This window comes from Panthera leo, chromosome C2 (genome assembly GCF_018350215.1).
Source record: "Panthera leo isolate Ple1 chromosome C2, P.leo_Ple1_pat1.1, whole genome shotgun sequence".
In the NCBI taxonomy this organism is placed as follows: Eukaryota; Metazoa; Chordata; class Mammalia; order Carnivora; family Felidae; genus Panthera; species Panthera leo.
The window spans coordinates 15,614,864-15,635,533 of record NC_056687.1 but is presented as its reverse complement, the minus strand read 5'-3'; the positions used below and the strand labels follow the sequence as shown (position 1 = coordinate 15,635,533).

The following is a 20,670-nucleotide window of genomic DNA, read 5'->3' as shown; positions in this document are numbered from 1 at the left end:
CCTTTTCCTTTCTGCCCTCACTTGGGAAGGAGGAGGTTGTCCTTGGTGGCTTTTCCGTTCATGCAGCTGGCTGTGCTCGCAAAGGGGCGCAGTGCGCGGACCCCGCGGCCTCTCGCGTGGGCCTCGGGCGGGTGGAGCCACGACAACCGCTGCAGCCGCCCGGAGCCCCGCCGGCCGGAGCGCGCCGACTGAGGCCTCGCGGGCGGCGTGGCCGGGCCTCGGGTGGGGGCGGGGTCTCCGCTGGGGGCGGAGCTTAGCGCCGCGGGGTGGGCGGGGCGGGGCCTCGCGAGGCGGGGCCTCCGGGGGGCGGGAGGGCTTTAGGCTTTGGGAGGTGGCGGCGGCCGCCGCGGCGGCGGCGGAGGGGAGGGGACAACGGGGAGGGGAAGGGAAGGGAGGGGAAGGCCGCGAAGGGAAGGGGGCGGCCGGCCGCGGGGAGGGAATGAGTCACCTGACCGCTGCCCGCGCCGCCCGCCGGGCTCGCTCGCTGCCGTCAGTCGGGCCGCGCGGCGCCTCGGCTCTGGTGAGTGGCTCGGCGTCCCGCGCGCCCTTCCCGGGAGGGTCCGCGCGGCGGCGCGCGGTCGGGGCCGCCCGCGGGCAGGTCCGGGGAGGCGGGGAGGGGGACCCGGGCGGCGGTCTTCTGGGCGGGGGGCGGCGGCGGCCCCTGTTCCTGGAAGTGGCCTCGTCCGCCGGAAGGGGCGACCTGCCTGCCTGTGCCCCGTGCTCCGAGCGCGCGGCCAGAGCTCTTGTTTACGGGCCCGCGCTGCACTTTACCCCCCGGGCGGGCGGGCGGGAGCGGCGGGGGTGGGGGGGCGGGGAAGTGGCCGCGGCGGCGGGGTCCCGGGGCTCCCACCCCCCGCCCCCCGCCCCCGCCTCTGCGGCGCCCGGGTCCGAGCCCGGCCCTCCTAGCCGCGGCCCGCCCGGCTGTGACACATCAGCACCGCCCGCGCGGCCGGCCCCGGCTCGGTATTGTCCTCCCGCCCGCTCCCACCGCCCTCAGCACCCGCCGCGTCCCGAGAGCCGCTTGCCTCCGGTCTGCCTGGCCTGGGTGTCTGTCGCGCGTGGAGTCTCGTTTAGAATGGCCGAGGTCGTGGCTGCAGCAAAAATACCCCCTTGCGGGACTGGGTTTAGCCAAGATCGGTGTGGACGACCGGACATCCCAGAGCTCCCTTTGTTGGAGTTTTGCCCACACGTCGTAATTAAGACTCCCACGGTGCGGTGAGGGTGGGTGCCGCTTATAAAGACACCAGCTTTTTGTGCTGGTTTTATGGAACTCGAGTGCCATTGCTTTCTCATTCTTGCGCGGCGGTTTTATGTCACCGAGCAGCCCTGCGCGGAATGCCTTTGTGCAGTGAGCCTTCTGCGTTAAACTTGGGTTGATGAAGGTATAGTGTAGTAGTAATTGTGAAAGACGTGTGTGGGAAAAACAGGCTTCTCTGTGGTGCGTGAAGGAACAAAGGCTTGTCTTGTAGGGATGCTTCTCTATTTGGAGAAACGCATCGGTGTTGGGACTGTTAACCCATGGAGGATGCCACTGCTAGGTCTCTGTTCATCTGCTTTAACACTCCTTATATTTGGACGCTGTGCATTTAAAGCGGTTCAGAAAGATAAGGGGTGGAAACGCCGGACGTGTTGGTGACCGAGCGCTTGAGCGCTTCACATGGTCAAGCCGAGAAATGGGAAGAGGTAAGCTTGCTTCTTCCTGGTGTGGGCTAGTGGTGCAAGGGCTGGGGTGGGTTGGGCTTCAAGGCACTTGGCCACTTCTGCCTTTGGCTCAAGGAGCCTTGGGGGAAAAAGGGACTCTTGGTGAGTCAGCTTGAGTGGGATGGCTTTGGTTTGGTGACTGCATGGCCTCGTGTATATTGTTGTTGAACAGGGCCATGTCTAGTGGTTTACCGTTGTTCAGAATGTTGGTTGGATAACAAGGTAGGATGACTCCTTAAAAAAGTTGGGTTGCTGAGTCATTCACCCCAGCCTGAGAGGTAATTAAGAACAGCTGGTGCAGATACTGTCATCACATGCCTCCACCATAAAAGGCCAAGGAGCACTCGAGAGGGGTTGCTTCGGAGGGCTGACCGGGACCCAGCGGGCACCGTCTGTTTTGATACAGGTAATCAGTGGGTCAAGTGCTCCAGCAGCCCGAGGAAGTGGCCAAGTGGTGCTGAGGTTGTGTGTAAACACAGAGCGGCCGGCCTCATGACCTACTGCCTGAGAATAGATTTGCGCTGGAGAGAGCGAACACCGAGGGAGAAATCCGCAGCCAGGAGTAACCTAATGACAAGATTGTAATAAAAATATTGACTACCTTCCCTGCACTTCGTCTTTGGTTCCCCTCTTGCGGTTTTGTTGTTGTATGGTTTCTGCATGTCAAAAGCCAGCTTAATGTGTTCTTCGTAAAAACTTTATGAGAGCACAGAAGGAGACTCGCTCTTGGTTTCCATTGGCCCTTGGCTTTGCATGCATACGCTAGTAGTTTCTGTTGGCAGGGGCAAGGGTAAGGTGAATGTGAGTGGAACTGACAGGTCTCCTTGGGTCAAGCCCAGAAAGAGCTGTCTAATGAAGGGCAAACCGTATATATCTGTCTCATTCTCTTAGGTATGGTGATGGAGTGTCTTTACATCTTAGTTCATTACTTCTTGCTTTAAAAATGACCCAAGCTTACCAGCCAGCCCCCATTGTGAACAAACTTTGTGGAGGCCGGGAGGACTGGCCCTTACCTGCGGTCGAAAGAATGACTAATTCTTATTGATGACAATTCACTTCAAACATTTCATACATGGAAAAGTGGTTAATTTTGTTGCTGTAAGTTTGGGACTATAGGAGATTCGAAATCATGACTTTTTTAGGTATTAGGGTCTCTAAGTTGGGGTGCAAGATGATCCATTTGGGAGAAAATATTAAGACTCTGATTTTTAAAATGTTACTTTCATGTAAAATAAAGCTTCAAGGTACAGATTAATAGTAGCACATGCTTGTTGTATAATGTAGGGGCATATGCTCCTTTTTTTCTGTCGGGGAACAAAGAATTTGTTCACCGCTGCCAATAACGTTCTTTCAGCAACTGGAATATTTTTGTTTAAACTTCTGATTTCCTTTTAAGAACTAGCATTTTTTCAAAATGTTCTTAATATTAGTTTAATTTTTATTGTGTATGTAGTTTTCTTTTTATACTGCATGATTATTATTTTTTCATGTTTATTTTATTTTTGAGAGAGAGCACAAGTGGAGGAGGGGCAGAGAGAGAGGGAAATAGAGAATCCGAAGTGGGCGCGGTGCTAACAGCAGAGAGCCTGATGGGCTCAGACTCACAGACCTCAAGATCATGACCAGAGCTGAAGTCAGACGCTTAACCAACTGAGCCACCCAGGCACCCCTATACTGTACTTTAAAATTTAGAAGCATGAGTGTAAATTTCTTATCACAGTTGTTGATATCAGGAATGGAAATACAGAAAATACAGAGTTGCCCATTACATGCGATACCATGCATTTTGAATTTGGAGACCAGCCAAGTGGTTGGTTGGTTTAATGTATATGATCCGATGAAATGTAATAATATGAAAAAGTGTGCAGTGGGAGCCCCTGAAGATAATCCACACATTGGAGTGTAACTTGTATATAACAAATTTTTTTAAAAGTTACCCTTTTCTGTTACTCCTTGAAGTCATTTTTTTAAGGTTTATTTTTGAGAGAGAGAGTGAGTGAGCGAGCGCGCTGGGAAGGAGTAAAGAGAGAGGGAGACACAGAATCTGAAGCAGACTCCAGGCTCCAAGCTGTCAGCACAGAGCCCGACACGGGGCTCGAACTCACAACCGTGAGACTGTGACCTGAGCTGAAGTCGGACGCTTAACTCACTGAGCCAAACAGGTGCTGTCATTTTTTTGAGCCAAGTTTACATCTCCTTTACTAAGGATTAATAAGACTACATATTTAGCAAATCACTTGGGAAGTGGGATTTCCCCCCTTACCCTTAGGAGAATGTGTATATTCAGAAAATCAAGGCATGCTGAGGGATGGTTATTATTTACCATTCAGTTAAATCCCATTGGCCATATGCGTTTTGTACTCCTGTCTTGTGAGAAATGATGTTTAGAATAGTGATGGCAAAGCCCTTCAAAATGACCAGTTGTCATAAATTCTCTTCACAGTGCAGATTTTCTGACTAATGTTCTGTTAATGGGAGCATTGCTTTAACCCTAAAACTCTCATTTCCTGAGGGTTCTACTAAATGGAGTGTGCATTTTTTTGTGGTGGAATAGATAATTTATGAAACTTTTGATTTAAAAAAATTTGCCCAATAGTCTAACAAAGCCCCTGGCAATGGGTAAATTAAACACTATTTGCCAGAATCCAAGCCCCTTTGGAGAGTAAATATTTCAGGACTGCAGATAAAACATAGACTTACACCACTGTGAAACCTGGACTTCTGGCTTACGCCGTGTATAGTTTAACAGGACTGAAGTTGTGGGTTTGGTCAGCGTGCAATTGACAGAGAAGCAGTAAGCAAAGTGGTTCAAAGTGGGAGATCTGGAGCCGGACAGCCGATGATCAAGTTCTAGCTCTATTACCTACCCGCTTTAAACCCTTGGGCACGTTATTTCACCTAGTTGTGCCTCCTTTTCTCATCTGTAAAATGGGGATGATAATGGTAGAACGTATATAATAGAGACTATTTGGAAATTAAAAGCATTAATATACGTTAAGTGGTTAGAACAGTATTGGCTCTGTCTTAAACATTACTATACATGTTAGGTATTATTATCTGTTCAGACTCAGGGAAGTGCTCAGTTACACAGCCACGTTTTGTAGCCTCTTTGAACTGAATTGCAGCCACTGATCACAAGAGAGACCGAAGAGATTGTGTGGATATGCATCAGATTGCTGCTACTAAAAAAAAAACAGTTGCAGAGAACATTCTGATGGGAAGTCAGTAGCAGCAACTCAAACACCCAACTTCTGAGGGCAAGGAACACAGGATATGGCTTTTTACTTAAAGGATCTAACCATCTCAGCAAATGCCCCAGAGGTGGTCATTACCAGTTAATTGGAATTGGCTTTGGAAGAAATAAAAACATTTTCTATTCTGCATCTAGTCTATTCTGTATGTGAGAGTTGAGGACATTGTGGTCTGGCAGGTTTAGTAACCTGTCCACTTGCTCCTGGCATATTAACATCAAGACAGACTCATTTCTTAGTTTTCATTCCCAAGCAGTTTGTTGGGAACATTTGGAATGTAAATATACCTGCCAATTACTTCTAAGTATTGCATTTTCTTTAAATGACATGCATACTCCAAGACAGAAAAATTATCCACAATAAACAGTGGATATGTTTGTCATATGGCTTCTTACACCTGTAGGTCATTCCGAAAGGTTGTGTCAAACATTCTGACCATCCTTTGGGCTAGAGTGTGACTTTCTTTTTTTATTTACTTATGTATTTATGTATGTATGTAATCTCTGCACCCAACTGGGGCTCAAACTCACGACCCCAATATTAAGAGCTGCATGCTCTTCTGATTGAGCCAGCCAGGCTCCCCAGAGTGGGAGTTTCTTGATGATGAAGATACATATCTCCTGTTTTATCTCCCACGGAACATTGAGTGTACCTTGGCTGTGTTTGTCCTGCCAACTTCTGGTTGCTGCACTGGTGGGTATAGTATAGATTCATTTTAGTTCTGTGGTCTTCAAACTTGGGGATTTTTCAAAGAGTGAAGGAGGGAACATTATGGGCTGTACCTCTTAAGTTACGTTAAATGTGTACCAAGTTGAAGCTCTTTTGATCATTTAAAATTCTGCGTTCCGTTTTCATAATTGGTATGAGTATTGAGGAGGCAGTTGGATTTAAGTCATTCTTTTAGTTTATCTCCTGAGATAGAATATTTGTCTTGTGATTTTTTTTTACCCTTAATTGATTTAGAATTGAACTGTGTAAAAATATAATTTGGATTATCTAGATGTTAGACTGCTCATATATCTAACACTTTCCTTTAATATCCTAAGTCCTCTAGAACAGATCTTTTGTTGTGTTTAGGATAAGGAACAGGTTAGAGAATATTAATAGGATAATAAAAATTGCCCCAAACGAACATAAGGAAGAAATAGTAGTTGCCAGGATCTTGGTTGTTAATGACTGTTGTAGGAGCACAGTGGGCATGCCGTGAAGTTGGGCGGATGCTGGTTCCTCTCTCAGTGCTGGCACAATTTAGAAAATGTTACCTTGATGCAGTTGAAGCTGTGTGTAAATCATGTTCTTTTAAAAATAAATTGAAATGGTTTTCTTAATGCCTTAGGAAACTCATTCAAAAGAATATTTTTGTAATAAAGGTATTATTCCCAGCTTCTATCCAATAAAGTCATTTCCACTTTTTTTTTTTCTTTCTTAGATTGGCTCAGAGTCATAGCAGACAGATGTATACTCCATTTCTCCATTCCCCATTAAAGCAGAATTACACTAAAAAGTGCTTTTGTATATGGAGTCCATTTTCGATTCCTTTGTAGCCTGGAAGTTGACAATATCCTACCTGCATGGTAACGAACAAAATAGTGTGGTGAGGGAACTGTCTTGTTCCTCTCTCCTACCGTTTTTTTCTGTTGATCTTTTTACTGACTTGTCTGCCTCCAGGATTCCAAGGGGAAGTATTTTGGCTTAAGGAGGTCAACTCTTAGGGTCCCGCCGAAGAAATGGAGATATGCACCCACTCAGCTTCCTGTTGCTGGTGTCTTCATATTCCTAATGCCTTATTCCTTCCTTAAAGTGCACCAGCACCTCTTGGAAGTCTGCTAAATCAGTGAAGAAAACTATCCATTAGAGAGTTTGTTGTAAAATATATCTATAAAAGATTTATTAGTCTTTGAATAAATTTATGAGGTTATAATTATTAGGTTGTCATTTTGGAGTAAGTAAGATCAGTAATTTTAGTAAGATCAGTAATTTCATTAGTGTGTGTTTTGCACTTAAATACAATTTATTAAACATGTAAAGTGGTTATCAAATCTTGGCCCAAGACACTTTTTATTTTCAAAGAATGTAACATTTTCTTATTTACTCTGTTTTATTCCCATCGTGGCTCAGAATTGTCCTCTAGATAGGATTTATCACTTAATTAGAAGGAGAGGAAAAAAAACCCATTGGCTCTTTTAATCATTTTCCCCACATTAGTAGACTTTTGAAGTAGAAAAGCATTTTGCCCAGCTGAGTAGTGTCACCTGCCTTTAATCCCAGCTGTTATCCAGGGGAATCAAAGGAGATGATAGATAAGGCTGTCTGTAGCTCCTATACCTTGGCCTGCTTCATTGTCTCTTTGTGGTAAAGGAGTGTCGTAAGCACTGTTCAAACTCTGGATATAGTTCTTTGGGGTTTTAAAACCCGTGTTTTGCCTCTCCTGGCGTGCCTGTTGTCATCGGCCTGGTTTGTTGTCTGTTTCCCTAGCCCGGGAGGGCCGGAACACCTTTTCCTCTCGGGAATGGGTGGGTAGCAGTGCTCACCCGTGGCAGAGGGACCCTGAGACCAGCTTCCCTGCCCTTGCTTCCCAGACCCTTGCCCTGCCCCTCTGCTGAGTTAACGGTGAACAGCTATCTGGTCTCTGGAGAGTAAAGAATAATTGTGTTTTTGAGTTTCAAGGCGCTCTGGTCTCTTATCTTCTTGTGCCTGCTGCTCCTCTCCCCAAACTTAAACACAAACACATATTCAGCTTTTGGTGTGTGTAAATGGTAGGGTTGGTAAATTCATTTCAACGTTTGTGGTATGCTCTTGTATTAGGTTTTGGGTTTACGTTTGATTTATGAAGCAAGTATTTATGCCTTTGTATGCCAGGAACTTCTGTAGACATTGGGAATACAAAACATTTCAGAAGTTACTGTCTAATAGAGAAACAAGCCATTACTATAGTATGTATTAATTGCTGTAATAGCAACGTGTAAAATGTGCCTTGGAACCATAGAATGTGGGAAACCTAAGTTTTAAGAAATCAGGAAAGTCTTAGGAATGTCATTGATGAATGCATGGTCAAGCAGAGGAAACAGCTTGTTTCGACCTCTCTTTTGAGAAGCTTAGCACTGAAGAAGAGTAGAGAAGAGGGATTTTAGTAGGGGGAAGTTGGATCAGGAAGAGTGTATGTTTGTGTATGTATGTATTTAAAAATAAGGTCAGTGGGAAAAGGTTGGATCTGTCATTCTTCTGTGCTTAGCTAGTTCCTCTTACTGTTGCAAGATGGCTGCCACAAGTTCACGTGTCATGAGTCAGTGACTAAGTTCCTTGGGAGAGGACTATTTTTTTTTTTTCCTGGCATGTCTCTTATTAAGTAAAATCTGTCCCCAAACTTCCGTAATAGATGCTGTCCTGACCCTCTCCTCTCTGTTCATGGGCCAGCATTTTGCATAAGCCCTTACCTAAATGAGTCAGTGTCAAGGGCAATGAGACCATTGTGATTAGCTTAAATGTATGGTCATTCGTCTTCATTTGGGACTGGGTTCCGCTTCCCCAGAAACACAAGACCTCAGGTAGAGAGTAGGTTTGTGAGCACAACCAGAGTTTGGTTAGAAAAGTAGGGGGTGGTCAACAGTGTCATCCTAGCCTGCTACTTACACCACCACTGTATAGAGACCCACCCTTCTGACTAGAAAGTGAAAATATGGGTTTTTTGGGGTTTGGAATTTTAGGTGACTTTTTCCCCCTTTACCTTCTATTTCCTAACATGATCAGGTCTTGCTTTTACAGCCAGATTATGTAAATGTTTTATTTAAAAATATTAAAAAATTGAAAATGCCCATTTTACCGAAAAAATGGCCAATGGGAGGACTGTTTCAGTACTCAACGCTTCTAAAGTTCTCTGCCATTTCTTATATTTTGTAGCTTCTGATTGTATCTATACCAGGAGATTCCCTGTCTTAATCTGCAGGGCATACCCACCTGCAATGTCTGTGGCTCTCCCGAGCGGGAAGGCTAGCCTGGCTTGAATAGAATGGTTGATTCACTGACTTGGATGGGCAGGATTGTTTGGAACCCAACCTCTTAAATTACACATACAGACAGGAGCATCACATCCTCTCTACACACACATTCCCCTACTAGGAGAAAAAGTGGTCTTTTGGACTTCCAGAATAATGCCACTTTAAGTTTATACAGTAAGTGTCTAGCCTCCCAAACTTTGTAGAGCATTTTGATATGTTAAACGATTTTTATTCTTGTCATTCTTGTTGCTTTTTTTCAATCCCAGGTTTTGGTGCTGTGTATTCTATGTGAAAGGCAGACAAATACTATAAACACAAACAGTGTTGTAAATTCACAAAATAGCAGTTCATTGCTAATAATTTTTCCTATTTGATAATAACTAAGAGGCTGTGATAGACGGTTAGGGTAGGTTTTCAAAATGGTATTACTTTTTTGGATAGAATTTAGAAAGACTAGGGGCACCTGGGTGGCTCAGTTGGTTAAGTGCCTGACTTCGGCTCAGGTCATGATCTCATGCCTCGTGGGTTCGAGCCCCACGTCGGGCTCTCTGCTGACAGCTCAGAGCCCGGAGCCTGCTTTGGTTTCTGTGTCTCCCTCTTTCTCTATCCCTCCCTCGCTTGCACTCTGTCTCTCAAAAATAAACATTAGAAAAAAATTAAAAAAAAAAAAAAGAATTTAGAAAGACTATACTGCCAAAAGAACTTTTGACTCAGGTAAAAAGCAATAGTATTTGCCTACTCCATGTTCCTTAAATAATATTTGCACTAAGAAATGTTTCAACTTTTTTCTTTTTTAACAGACCTCATATTTACTTATTTGACAAAATCTTGTAATAAATATATTTGGGAAAGTAGCTATGTGGGCTTAGGTGGAAAGTCTGTAGCTTGGAAATCCCCATTTAGAGATGGTAATGTTGACTGCCAAGTTAACTTAATAAATAACAAGAAAGGGATTTAAACATTTTAGTTTTAGCTATGTGTATTGAGCTGCTGTAGCACTCTGGTGGCTATCAGGGATTGCTGGATTAGGTTATTTTTAAATAAAGCATTTCGATTTAATACTTAAAAAAATTTCAGATCTGTGATTCATGCAATATTCTACTTGCTGCTATATAATTGCTTCCTTATTTAAAGGTATTCCTTGACGTTTTTACTCTTAATTTTTTTTTCTCTTTTGTTTTCTTTCCTTTTTTTTTTATCAGATTTATTATGAGTTGCAGCAAGATGATGTTTAAGGAAGGGTTGGGAATTTGAAGGCACTTTTTTGGTTGTCTTTTTTTCCTTCCAGTTACTTTGCATACTATATGTATTAACTCTTAGACCTAGAGTCAATCTGACCTTGATCTAGTTTTAGGACTTTCACTTTCTCTAGGCAATCAGAAGTAAATAATTTGGATCATGGTTATACTTTTTATAGTTGGAAAACAAAATGACATATAAAGAATCTATAATACTTCATTTAAATGTAGGACATGGACACTTAATACTTTGTATTGAAAATAACTCTCCAAAGAAGACATCCAGATGGCCAACAGGCACATGAGAAGATGCTCAGTGTCACTCCTCATCAGGGAAATACAAATCAGAACCACACTGAGATATCACCTCACGCCAGTCAGAGTGTTTAAAATGAACAAATCTGGAGACTATAGATGCTGGAGAGGATGTGGAGAAATGGGAACCCTCTTGCACTGTTGGTGGGAATGCAGACTGGTGCAGCCACTCTGGAAAACTGTGGAGGTTCCTCAAAAAATTAAAAATAGATCTACCCTATGACCCAGCAATAGCACTGCTAGGAATTTACCCAAGGGGTACAGGAGTGCTGATGCATAGGGGCACTTGTACCCCCATGTTTATAGCAGCCCTTTCAACAATAGCCAAATTATGGAAAGAGCCTAAATGTCCATCAACTGATGAATGGATAAAGAAATTGTGGTTTATATACACAATGGAATACTACTTGGCAATGAAAAATGAAATCTGGCCTTTTGTAGCAACGTGGATGGAACTGGAGAGTGTTGTGCTAAGTGAAGTAAGTCATACAGAGAAAGATACCATATTTTCACTCTTATGTGGATCCTGAGAAACTTAATAGAAGACCATGGGGGAGGGGAAGGGGAAAAAAAAAAAAAGAGAGGGAGGGAGCCAAACCATAAGAGACTCTTAAAAACTGAGAATAAACTGGGGGTTGATGGAGGGGTGGGAAGGAGGGGAAAGTGGGTGATGAGCATTGGGGAGGGCACCTGTTGGGATGAGCACTGGGTGTTGTATGGAAACCAATTTGACAATAAATTTCATATTAAAAAAATAATAACAATAAAAAAATAACTTTGAGTGAAGTATCTCCTAGCATTCTGTCCTTGAATTGTCCATACATAGTTGAGTATAAGTATAGACTTTGACTTAAGTTCAACATAGTTTAATGTCAGATCCCTTTTAATGACATGAGATTGTTTATGTAATCCAAGAAGTGTTAATCAGATATTAATGAACCAAATGTTGAGTAATAAAGGGAAATTTGCTCTTCCTTGAATGCCCTTTTACTCTAACATTGTTCTCATCTCACATAGGATACTTGAGGCATTTCTCTCTGTTCCTTATTCTTCCATGCCTCTTCACTTTCACCTGCCCCCCCCCCCCAAAAAAAAAAACAAACCTGTGCACACCTGCCACTTAAGGTCATGCATGTGAATTGAAATGTATTATTTGGATCTGGGGGCAGAGGACCCCTTCAACCTTTAAGTTATCCTCGCAGGGTTTTAGTTTCCACATCTGTAACAAGTGGGAAGTGGGTCATACTGGATGGATGTGCTCCTTTAATTAGAAATTCTTTAATTCTGTGAAACCAGCAATTATCTTGGGCATACTTGTCCAGTTTTAATGTTTTCTCATGCTTAGTTATTTTGAGAGCTAGAGAGCAGGAGAGGGGCAGAGAGAGGGAGAGAGAGAATCCCAAGTAGGCTCCACGCTGTCAGCACAGAGCCCGACATGGGGCTTGAACTCATGAACCCTGAGATCGTGACCTGAGCCTAAATCAAGAGTTGGACGATTAACTGAGTGAGCCCCCCAGTTGTCCCTTAGAGTAAAGCAGCGTTGTTTTTCTCGTGGGAAACCTGGAGCGTGGAGTCCAGTACCTCACAGATCACATACTTCGTAATACTGGCTAAGCTCTAATTGTGTCTCAGTGCTTCTGTTCTTTCCAATGTTATCCTGCTGGTAGTTGGTAAAATAACCTAAACTGGATTTTCTCTTGCATTTCATAATTCTGTGTGTTTGTTTCGCTCTTTCACCTTTTTAAAAGCCTTTGCAAGATGAAATAGATCAGGAGCTACCCACTTAAGTCAAATGGATGCACGCTTGCCCTTGTTCGGATGGTTAGACCTGACTTGATGGATCCTTCCCCCTTACGTTCCTGTAACAGAGTTCTCTTTTTCCCCATTAAACCATCATTTTTAGAGTCTTATACAGTTTCATTTCTCCTTTCGCGATTACTATGAAGATATCCGTGGAGGCTACCGTGTTTGAGAGTTGCCCATAAATTTCACACATAGTGATAAGCCAGTACCACTGATGGTATTATAAAGGGGGAAAAGTACTTGACATTCTTGGAAATGGACTCCTTGGGTGCCTTCAAGGCAATTGCAATAAATGTCAACTGCATTTTTAATGAAAGCACATTGTTTTGCTTATAGTTGTCTGTTTTAACATTTTTCTGATTATAAAATAAAATGTATTTATGGTTCAGAATTTCAATGCAGAAACCAACAATTACCTAGATGTAACCGTTGTTAATATTTTGATATATCCTAACTAGAGGTGGGGGAACCAAGGTTTCTTCCGGACATTTAAATGTGAGATGCCTGTTAGACATATAATTAGTAATTTGAATATGCAGTTGAGTACATGAATATGAAGTTCAAGAGAGCTGTCAGAATTAGACCAAATATAATGTTGAGAGTGTACAGTAAGTCCATGAGTGATCCTATCCTTGCCTTGAGTTTGCATGAGTTCATGAGTTTGCATGAGTTCACCTAGGGAACGTGTGCAAAGAACAGGGGAGACCCGAAGACGAATTCCTGGACCGTCCAGCATTTAGAGACTTGGAAGAGGAGGTTGATCCACCAAAGAAAATTGACAAGTGGCTGCCAGTGAGGTGGGAAATCAGGATTGTGGTATCCTGGATACCAAGTGATGAAAGGATTTCAGGGAGAGAATGGTCAACCTGTTGAATGTTGATGAGAAGCTGTAGAAGGAGACTGAAAATCTGCCATTTAGCAGCGTGGAGGTCATTGATCCTCACAAAGTGGTTTCCATGGAGTGGAGGGGGAAAGGCCTGGTTTTAGTGGGCTCAAGTGAATTTGGGAAGAGAAGGGACTGAAGATGGTATGGATATAAATGGCTCTTTTTGGGAGTTCTGTTATAAAGGGGAGCAGAGAATTTTATTGTAGATGCAGGGTATGGGGAGAAGAGCCATTACAGTATTGTTTTGTGTGAAAATGGGAATGCTACGTATTCATGTTTTCTTGGTGAGATTTTGCAGAAGTTTGTCAATTTTACTGGTCTTCTGAAAGCATCACCTCGTGGTTGAATTAATTCTACCAAAAGCAAATGCAAAATTTTATGATGTGAGTGGTTTTCTTGGTTAAATACAATAGATTTCATCAGATTTTGTAAGGCAGAGAACCAATGCCCTAGTGGTTTGGCAGTTCAACAACTTCTTTCTTTAGAAGATACCCTCACTTTTTTTAAAGAATCTATTTGGAGTAGTATCGCTTTCAATATAAAATATTAAACAGTATGTATAACATTGTTCCAAGTGTTATATTGGGAATAAAGAAATCTTAACTATATTTCTTTACCCTCCCCGTTCCTGGTTTTGTCAAAATAATGTAAGATGTTAAAGGTTGTTTTTTTCTCTTTATCAAATTTCTTTTTTATTTGGAGAATCTTCAAAATATTTAAGACTCACAAAAGTTATCAACAATTTATACTTAACTAAACTTTAATATTTTTGTTTACTATTTAAATATCTTTTAATTTATGTTTATGTTTTTAGTCTAGTACATGTTTTTGCTTTAAAAAATACAGAAAGATATATCATAAAGCAACCCCATCTGTTGTGCATCATCCTACCTCTAATTTTGCTTCATAGATAATATTCATCTTTACTCATTTCTGCAGTTTACTTTTTCTGTTGGTTACCACTATATCTCTTTGATGGTTATACCTGAGTTTATGAACCTAAGACAATATCTGTTGACTTCCTTTTACCATGGACGTTGATTTTGTTGTTCCCACCATCATCCCACTTATATTTATAATCTCTTTATTTCTGTTCTTGGTCACCTCTCCAACCCCAAAATTTGTTTTAATTTGGTCTCACTAAGGAACTATTTTTTTTTTAAGTATCTTTTGACTCCACATTATAAATTGCATGGAAATACTAGCTTTCCTTTCAGTTCTGATTCCATCTCCTAGCCTGTCAATTTTACTTGCATTTTGTCAAGATTGATAATGTCTGCATTCCATTTTAGAACTGTAGTTAAGCCTTCTGTTATCTGTCCATTCTGAAAGTTGAAGACCAATGACCAGTGTCCATATTATTATGCCCGTGTCAGTGTTGGGCACCTGAAAGCTGAGGAGTGTGCTCTTGTACTTCTTTGACTAGAGTTTCAGTGTGGCCTTGTGCCCCTCAAAAAACACTTCTAGCGTCAAATTCAGGTAATGCTAACAATTATTGAGCACTCGTTATGTGCCAGGCACTGTCGTGAAAACAGTTTAATATTATTATAATTAGTATAATATTATATTATTGTATACAATTAAAATTATTATTGTATATATACTTTCGTTTGATCCTCTCAACAGAAAGTACTATTCTCGTCCCTACTTTACCCCAAAACAGAGGGCATGTCGGAGGCGTAAAGGACCTTGCTCGGCTGGCCGAGTTGTGGTCATGCTATCAGCTGCTGATCTGTGCTGCCCACCCTGGTGGTCTCTGGAGCAGCTGGGTGCTGTGCTTGTGCGGTTCCGACAGTCTTTCGGTTTGAGGTGTGCTCTCTGATAACTGCCCTCTGCCCCTGACTGGGGGATCTCTGGATGTCCTGGGTGAATACTTCCAAAGTAGTATAGGAGTGAGGGCTTCCCTTGAAGGAGGCTGAGTGAGTTTGGGAATTTCACTCTTTGGGGGCATTTTGGGGTATTTTCACTCTTTGCTTATTTTCCTCTCTTAGTTTCTTGTAGGAGCCCTAAGTTAACTGGGAGGGTAACTTCTGCACCTCCTTTTCTGCCCATCAGTTGCTCATCTTACAAAACCTACCGTTAAGGGGCACCTGGGTGGCTCAGTCGGTTGAGCGTCCGACTTCGGCTCAGGTCATGATCTCGCCATCTGTGAGTTCGAGCCCCACGTCGGGCTCTGTGTTGACAGCTTGGAGCCTGGAGCCTGCTTCGGATTCTGTGTCTCCCTTTCTCTCTGTCATTCACCCATTCATTCTCTCTCTGTCTCTCAAAAATAAAAATTAAAAACATCAGAACAGTGCTGAAAGAAGACTTAAGTAAATGGGGAGATTTATCATGTTTGTACATGAGAAAACTCAATTTATATATTGGTTCTCTCCAAATTGGTATATGGATTCACTGCGGTCCTAATCAAAATTCTGCTGGCTTTTACAGCTCAATGATAAGAAAACAGCTCAGTTAAACATGAGCAGAAAAATTGAACAGATCTTTCACAAAAGAAGATCTACAAATGGCCAATAAAGCACATAAAAAGATGCTCAACATCAGTAGCCATCAGGAAATGCAAATTAAAACCACAGTGAGATACTCCTGTACATTTATTAGGATAACTAAGATTAAAAAGACTGGCATTACCAAGAATTGCTGAGAATGTGGACCAACTGGAATTGTTATACACTGCTGGTAGCAATATAAAATGATACAATTGCTTTGGAAAACTGTTTAGCAATTTCTAAGAAGTTAAACATAAACCTACCATATCACTCAGTTCTTCCGCTTCGTATTGGTTTACCCAAGAGAAATGAAGTATATGTCCATATGGATGTTCACAGAAGCTTTACTACAATGATCCCAACCTGGAAGTTGTGTCTATCTTTGTTAGTTAAATGGATAAAGTGATATAGCCATGTAATGGAATATTATTTGGCAATAGAGGAACATCTGATGTATGCAATGTGATTGTCATTCAGCTGAATGAAAGAAACTGGAAACCAGAGGACATAATGTATGATTCCATTTATATAAAAAATCATACAAAATGCATGGTAATCTACACTGACATAAAACAAATCATTGGTTACCTGGAGCCAGGGGAAAAGGGTAGGAGAGACCTCAAAGGGGCATGTGGAAATTTTTTTTTTTAAGTGTTTATTTTTGAGAGTGGGTGAGCGAGTGTGTGTGTGAGGGGCGGAGAGCAAGGTGGACAGAGGGTGGGAAGCGGGCTCTGTGCTGACACCAGTGAGCCCGATGCTGGGCTGGAACTCACAAACCGTGAGATCACCACCTGAACCAAAGTTGGACGCTTAACGAATTGAGTCATCCAGGTGCATGTGGAATTTGAGTGATGAAATTTCTATATCTTTTTTTTTTTTTTTGAAATTTCTTTATCTTGATTGTAGTGGTGGTTTCATGCACATATACAAGTGTTAGAACTCATTGAATTGTACTCTTCAGTGTAGTTCTATGTAAATCATACCTCAGTGTTGATACATAAATTCGTGACAAGTGCATGATAAAAAATACATATTCAGTAAACTAGCTTTATTAGTGTGGGCCAATTCTAGTTTCTAGTTCATATTTTCATAACATCTAGTTCAAGTGAGTTATAACAATCCTATTAAGGATCAGGTAGCTGCCAAATATGGTAAGCAAATAAAAGACTTCATTGTTTCTTAAATTCAGTAAGAAGGTATAATCATGGAATCCGTTATTCTTGTTTTGGTTCTGGAGCTCGGGTTTCTTGTGTTCCTCCTTTTTTTTTTTCCTCCTTTATTCCCTTCCAAGCTATCTTTTTTAAAGATTTTTTTTTTTTAATGTTTTTTACTTATTTTGAGAGAGAGAAAGAGAGAGCCTGAGCAGGGGAGGGGCAGAGAGAGAGGGAGAGAGAGAATCCTAAGCAGGCTCCATGGGGCTTGATCCTGGATCCCAGCAACTGTGAGTTATGACCTGAGCTGAAATCAAGAGTTGACCTTAAGTGAGCCACCCAGGTGCTCCTCCCTTCCAAGCTGTCTTAAACTTATTACCCGGAATTATCAAAGTTGGATTTACTGACTTGGAAAGTAAAAAACCTTTTGTTTCTGACCTCTTAGTTGGTGAATCTGTGAGGACCTTCTTCAGACTTCTCTAACCATTCACACTTCTCCCTTCTATGTACAACTTTGGCTTCATCTTTTCAGATATGGAATTAGACCAAGTAAATAAAATATCCATGATTAAATGGATAATTTTTGATGTCAGGAAAAGTAAAAAAGTCCAACTTTCCCTGTATGGAAACAGGGAGTGAACCATGAACTGCAAAAATTGTTGTGATTCACTCACCTTCTCCATTCCCCACACCTCATTTAAAAAAAGAATGTGGCATCTTCAGTTACATAGTTTTAACATAGATTTCCAGGTCATTTTCCCATGTGTCACTGTACAAGTCCTTTACAAAACAGTGTCCTTGTTTTTGGTGCTGCTGTAAGGTCTCCTGCTTAATTCAAATTTTTGTTTTTTCTGCTTTCATTCAGCTTTTTTTTCTCGATATATATTTATTCATGTACCTTATCTAGTCATACTTAGGAGTTTTTCATAAGGCTGAGGGAAATGGATTTAGAAAATGTGATTGGGGCACCTGAGTGGCTCGGTCAGTTAAACGTCCAACTTTAGCTCAAGTCATGATCTCATGGTTCACGAGTTCAAGCCCTGCATTGGGCTCTGCACTGACAGCACAGATCCTCCATCCCCATCTGTCTCTGCCCCTGCCCCGCTTGTGCATGCTCGCTCGCTCTAAAAAATAAATAAACATTAAAAAAATTTTTTAAATGTGATGATTAGATATGATGATTAAGCAAGCATGATATTTAAGATCTGTCAAAAGCTAAAGAAAATAGCAAATCTTGGTCACCAAGTTATTTATTCTTCCTGGCTCTTCCTTGCAGGTGAGGTGTTATAATGTTATATGTACAGTTATGTATGTTTACATTTTATATTGTATATAAAAAAGCCATGAAAGGGAAGACTGAGAACTAAAGGTGCACACACACGATACTGTTGGGTCTTTGCCACCCACTTGACCAACAGAAGATAAGGTGTGCTTGATTCGGAAGAACACTCGAACTCTGGGTATCTTGGGTAAATTCTAACAGAAACTGGCTTAGGACAGTTTGAAGCTTAGGAGGGAGCCAAGAAGGCAGGCCAAGAGGAATTTGCCTGTCTTCTGAGCCTTTGAAGACCCTGACCTAAAACTGAGTGAGGCAAAGGTAATTGACAGGGTGATAGATTGGTGGCAGGCAGAGCAGTAAGGAGGAAAAGGTAGAAATTCCAGATGGCCACTAGAGCAGGGGGAGGAGGTCCTAAGGAATTCTTCCAGGCTACAGAGAGAGTATTGCTTTTATGCAAAGGACCTTTGTGCTCAGTTGCCCTTTGTGCTGTATTGACTGTCCAAGGTTACTAATCGCTTTGTGCCCAACCACACACACACACACACACACACACACACACACACACACACACACCCATAGTTCTGTTAGGTATATTTTGGATATAACAGAACTATTTTGGAAATAATTGTTCTCATTAATTGAATATTATGGTTAAATGAGACCGGAAAGTAGTTTTTGTTTGGAGACTTACTGCAAGTAAATACTGTCACGAATGTTCACACCCCTGTGTCAATTGATTACACTGATCATTGTCATCTCTTTTGCCCCAAGGCATCATTTTCATTGTGAACATTGGTAGGTTATGTTTTTGAATGTAGGGACTGCCTTTTATTTGTGTTTTGATGGCATTGAACCTGTTGGGTAGCTCAGGTGTATACTTGTAGAAATGACATTCACCGTTGTTCAGTGAAAATCACGAATGTTTGGATAATAGTCTTTTTCTTTTAAGTGAATCCTTGGTGTGAGATTATTTTGTGTGCCCTTCTATGTTGATAATTAAAGGGGCACCTGGGTGGTTCAGTTGGTTAAGCATCTGACTTCGGCTCAGGCCATAATCTCACAGTTCATGGGTTCAGGCCCTGCGTCGGGCTCTGTGCTGACAGCTCAGTCTGGAGCCTGCTTCAGAATCTCTGTCTCCCTCTCTCCTCCCCCACTAGATTGCTCTCTCGATCTCTCTCAAAAATAAACATTAAAAAAAACAAAACAAAACAGCAGAGTTCTGAGACTTAAGGGAAATAAAATTCCAGCTCTTGTATGTGTGGAACTTCATCCTCCTACAGTTACTTTCTGTATTTCTGTTAGGAAGCACTGCATTGTACTTGGCCCATGATCAGATATTCATTCTCCTTAGGCTTTTAAAAGTTTGTTTTAAGTTTTTTTTTTTTTTTTTAAGTAAATTACCCTTAAAGTTCTTAAAATGTGATAAAGCCATAGCATTTTATTTATTTTCTTTATTGTTTTGAAAGCAAAAACACCCAGTGGTAACTGTATTAAAATGTAAATTATGATATGTATTGAGCAGAGAGCAGAAGGTATTTCCAAATCGAAGTACAGGAAGCTTTAAAATGCTTGTTCATCCTTTATCAGCATTACTGAATGAATCAGCAAATTGCTAAGGTCCGCAAGCCTTTATTTTGAATGATAACAATAGCATATATTTCCAAGAATATAGAAAAATTCAGATGTAACATAGGAATCTAAATTTGGTGTTTAACAGAATTTTAGGTCTGGAAGGTTCCCTGGGGGGTGTTTATGTCTTACCTCGTAGGTTTGAGAAATGTTAGGTCACTGACAAATGTTAGAAGTATGTGTGCCACTTTTACCTGATTTAGTCATTATGTTATTGGGTGCAGATGGATTACTGACCACTTGGATGGTTTTCAGAATTAGGAAAATTGATTTTCAGAATAACTGTGTCTAGTACCCCATACTAATGAGACCAAGGTCATGGTGTCTGTGCATACAAGTCCATTGTATTGGCTGTGTTTATAGTTGCCAAGCCTTGCTCTCCTCTGGCCAGTTGTCTTGTAGACACATTTCCAGCTCCCAGAGGTGGAGGCTCCCTTTTGCTCCTCCTGATTCTGGAAAAGCTAACCAAGGACTTTTCTCTGAGTGCTTGGCTCAGTGGCATTGTTTTCATATATACTAGTATAGCTGATTGCACTGTGTTTGGAGGAAAATGTAGATGATCTAGGTTTTGGATTTGTAGTAAATACATGAAGTCATTCATTCAGAAGCAAGTTCCTGCATTGAGTCAGGTACGGTTATGTTATGTGCTTGAATTAGGGCAGAAAACAAGTCAGACGAGGTTTTGACATTTAAGCTGAGACCTAAAAGGTGAGGAGTTAGCCAGCTAAGGAGTAGGAAAAGTGCAGGGGGCGGGCACAGCGTGCTCAGAGGCCCTGAGGTTAGAAGGAGCTTAGTGCCTTATGCTGGAAGGAAGGAGGGTGAGGCTGGAGAACAGCAAAAGAGGGAGACAAAGGCTTAAGATAAGGTTGTATTAGTAGGGCTAAGGTCTGGAGGACAGGCTAAGGATTTAGAGTTGATCTCAAGAAACTGGGA

General features: G+C 41.9%; 1 protein-coding gene across 4 annotated transcripts in view; it reads left to right on the top strand.

Moving 5' to 3' along the window:
• Window positions 1-429: 429 nt before the first annotated feature.
• The window catches only part of BACH1 (BTB domain and CNC homolog 1), a 45,508-nt gene continuing 25,267 nt past the window's right edge, over window positions 430-20,670 (top strand). Inside the window, exons 1-2 of one of the 4 annotated variants that reach the window (XM_042954292.1) lie at window positions 430-520; window positions 1,470-1,683. The gene's annotated coding sequence lies outside the window, so the exon portion shown is untranslated. Of the gene's footprint in view, window positions 521-903; window positions 1,684-20,670 lie in introns of those variants that run through there. The other 3 variants (XM_042954294.1, XM_042954293.1, XM_042954291.1) reach the window with 3 other exon arrangements.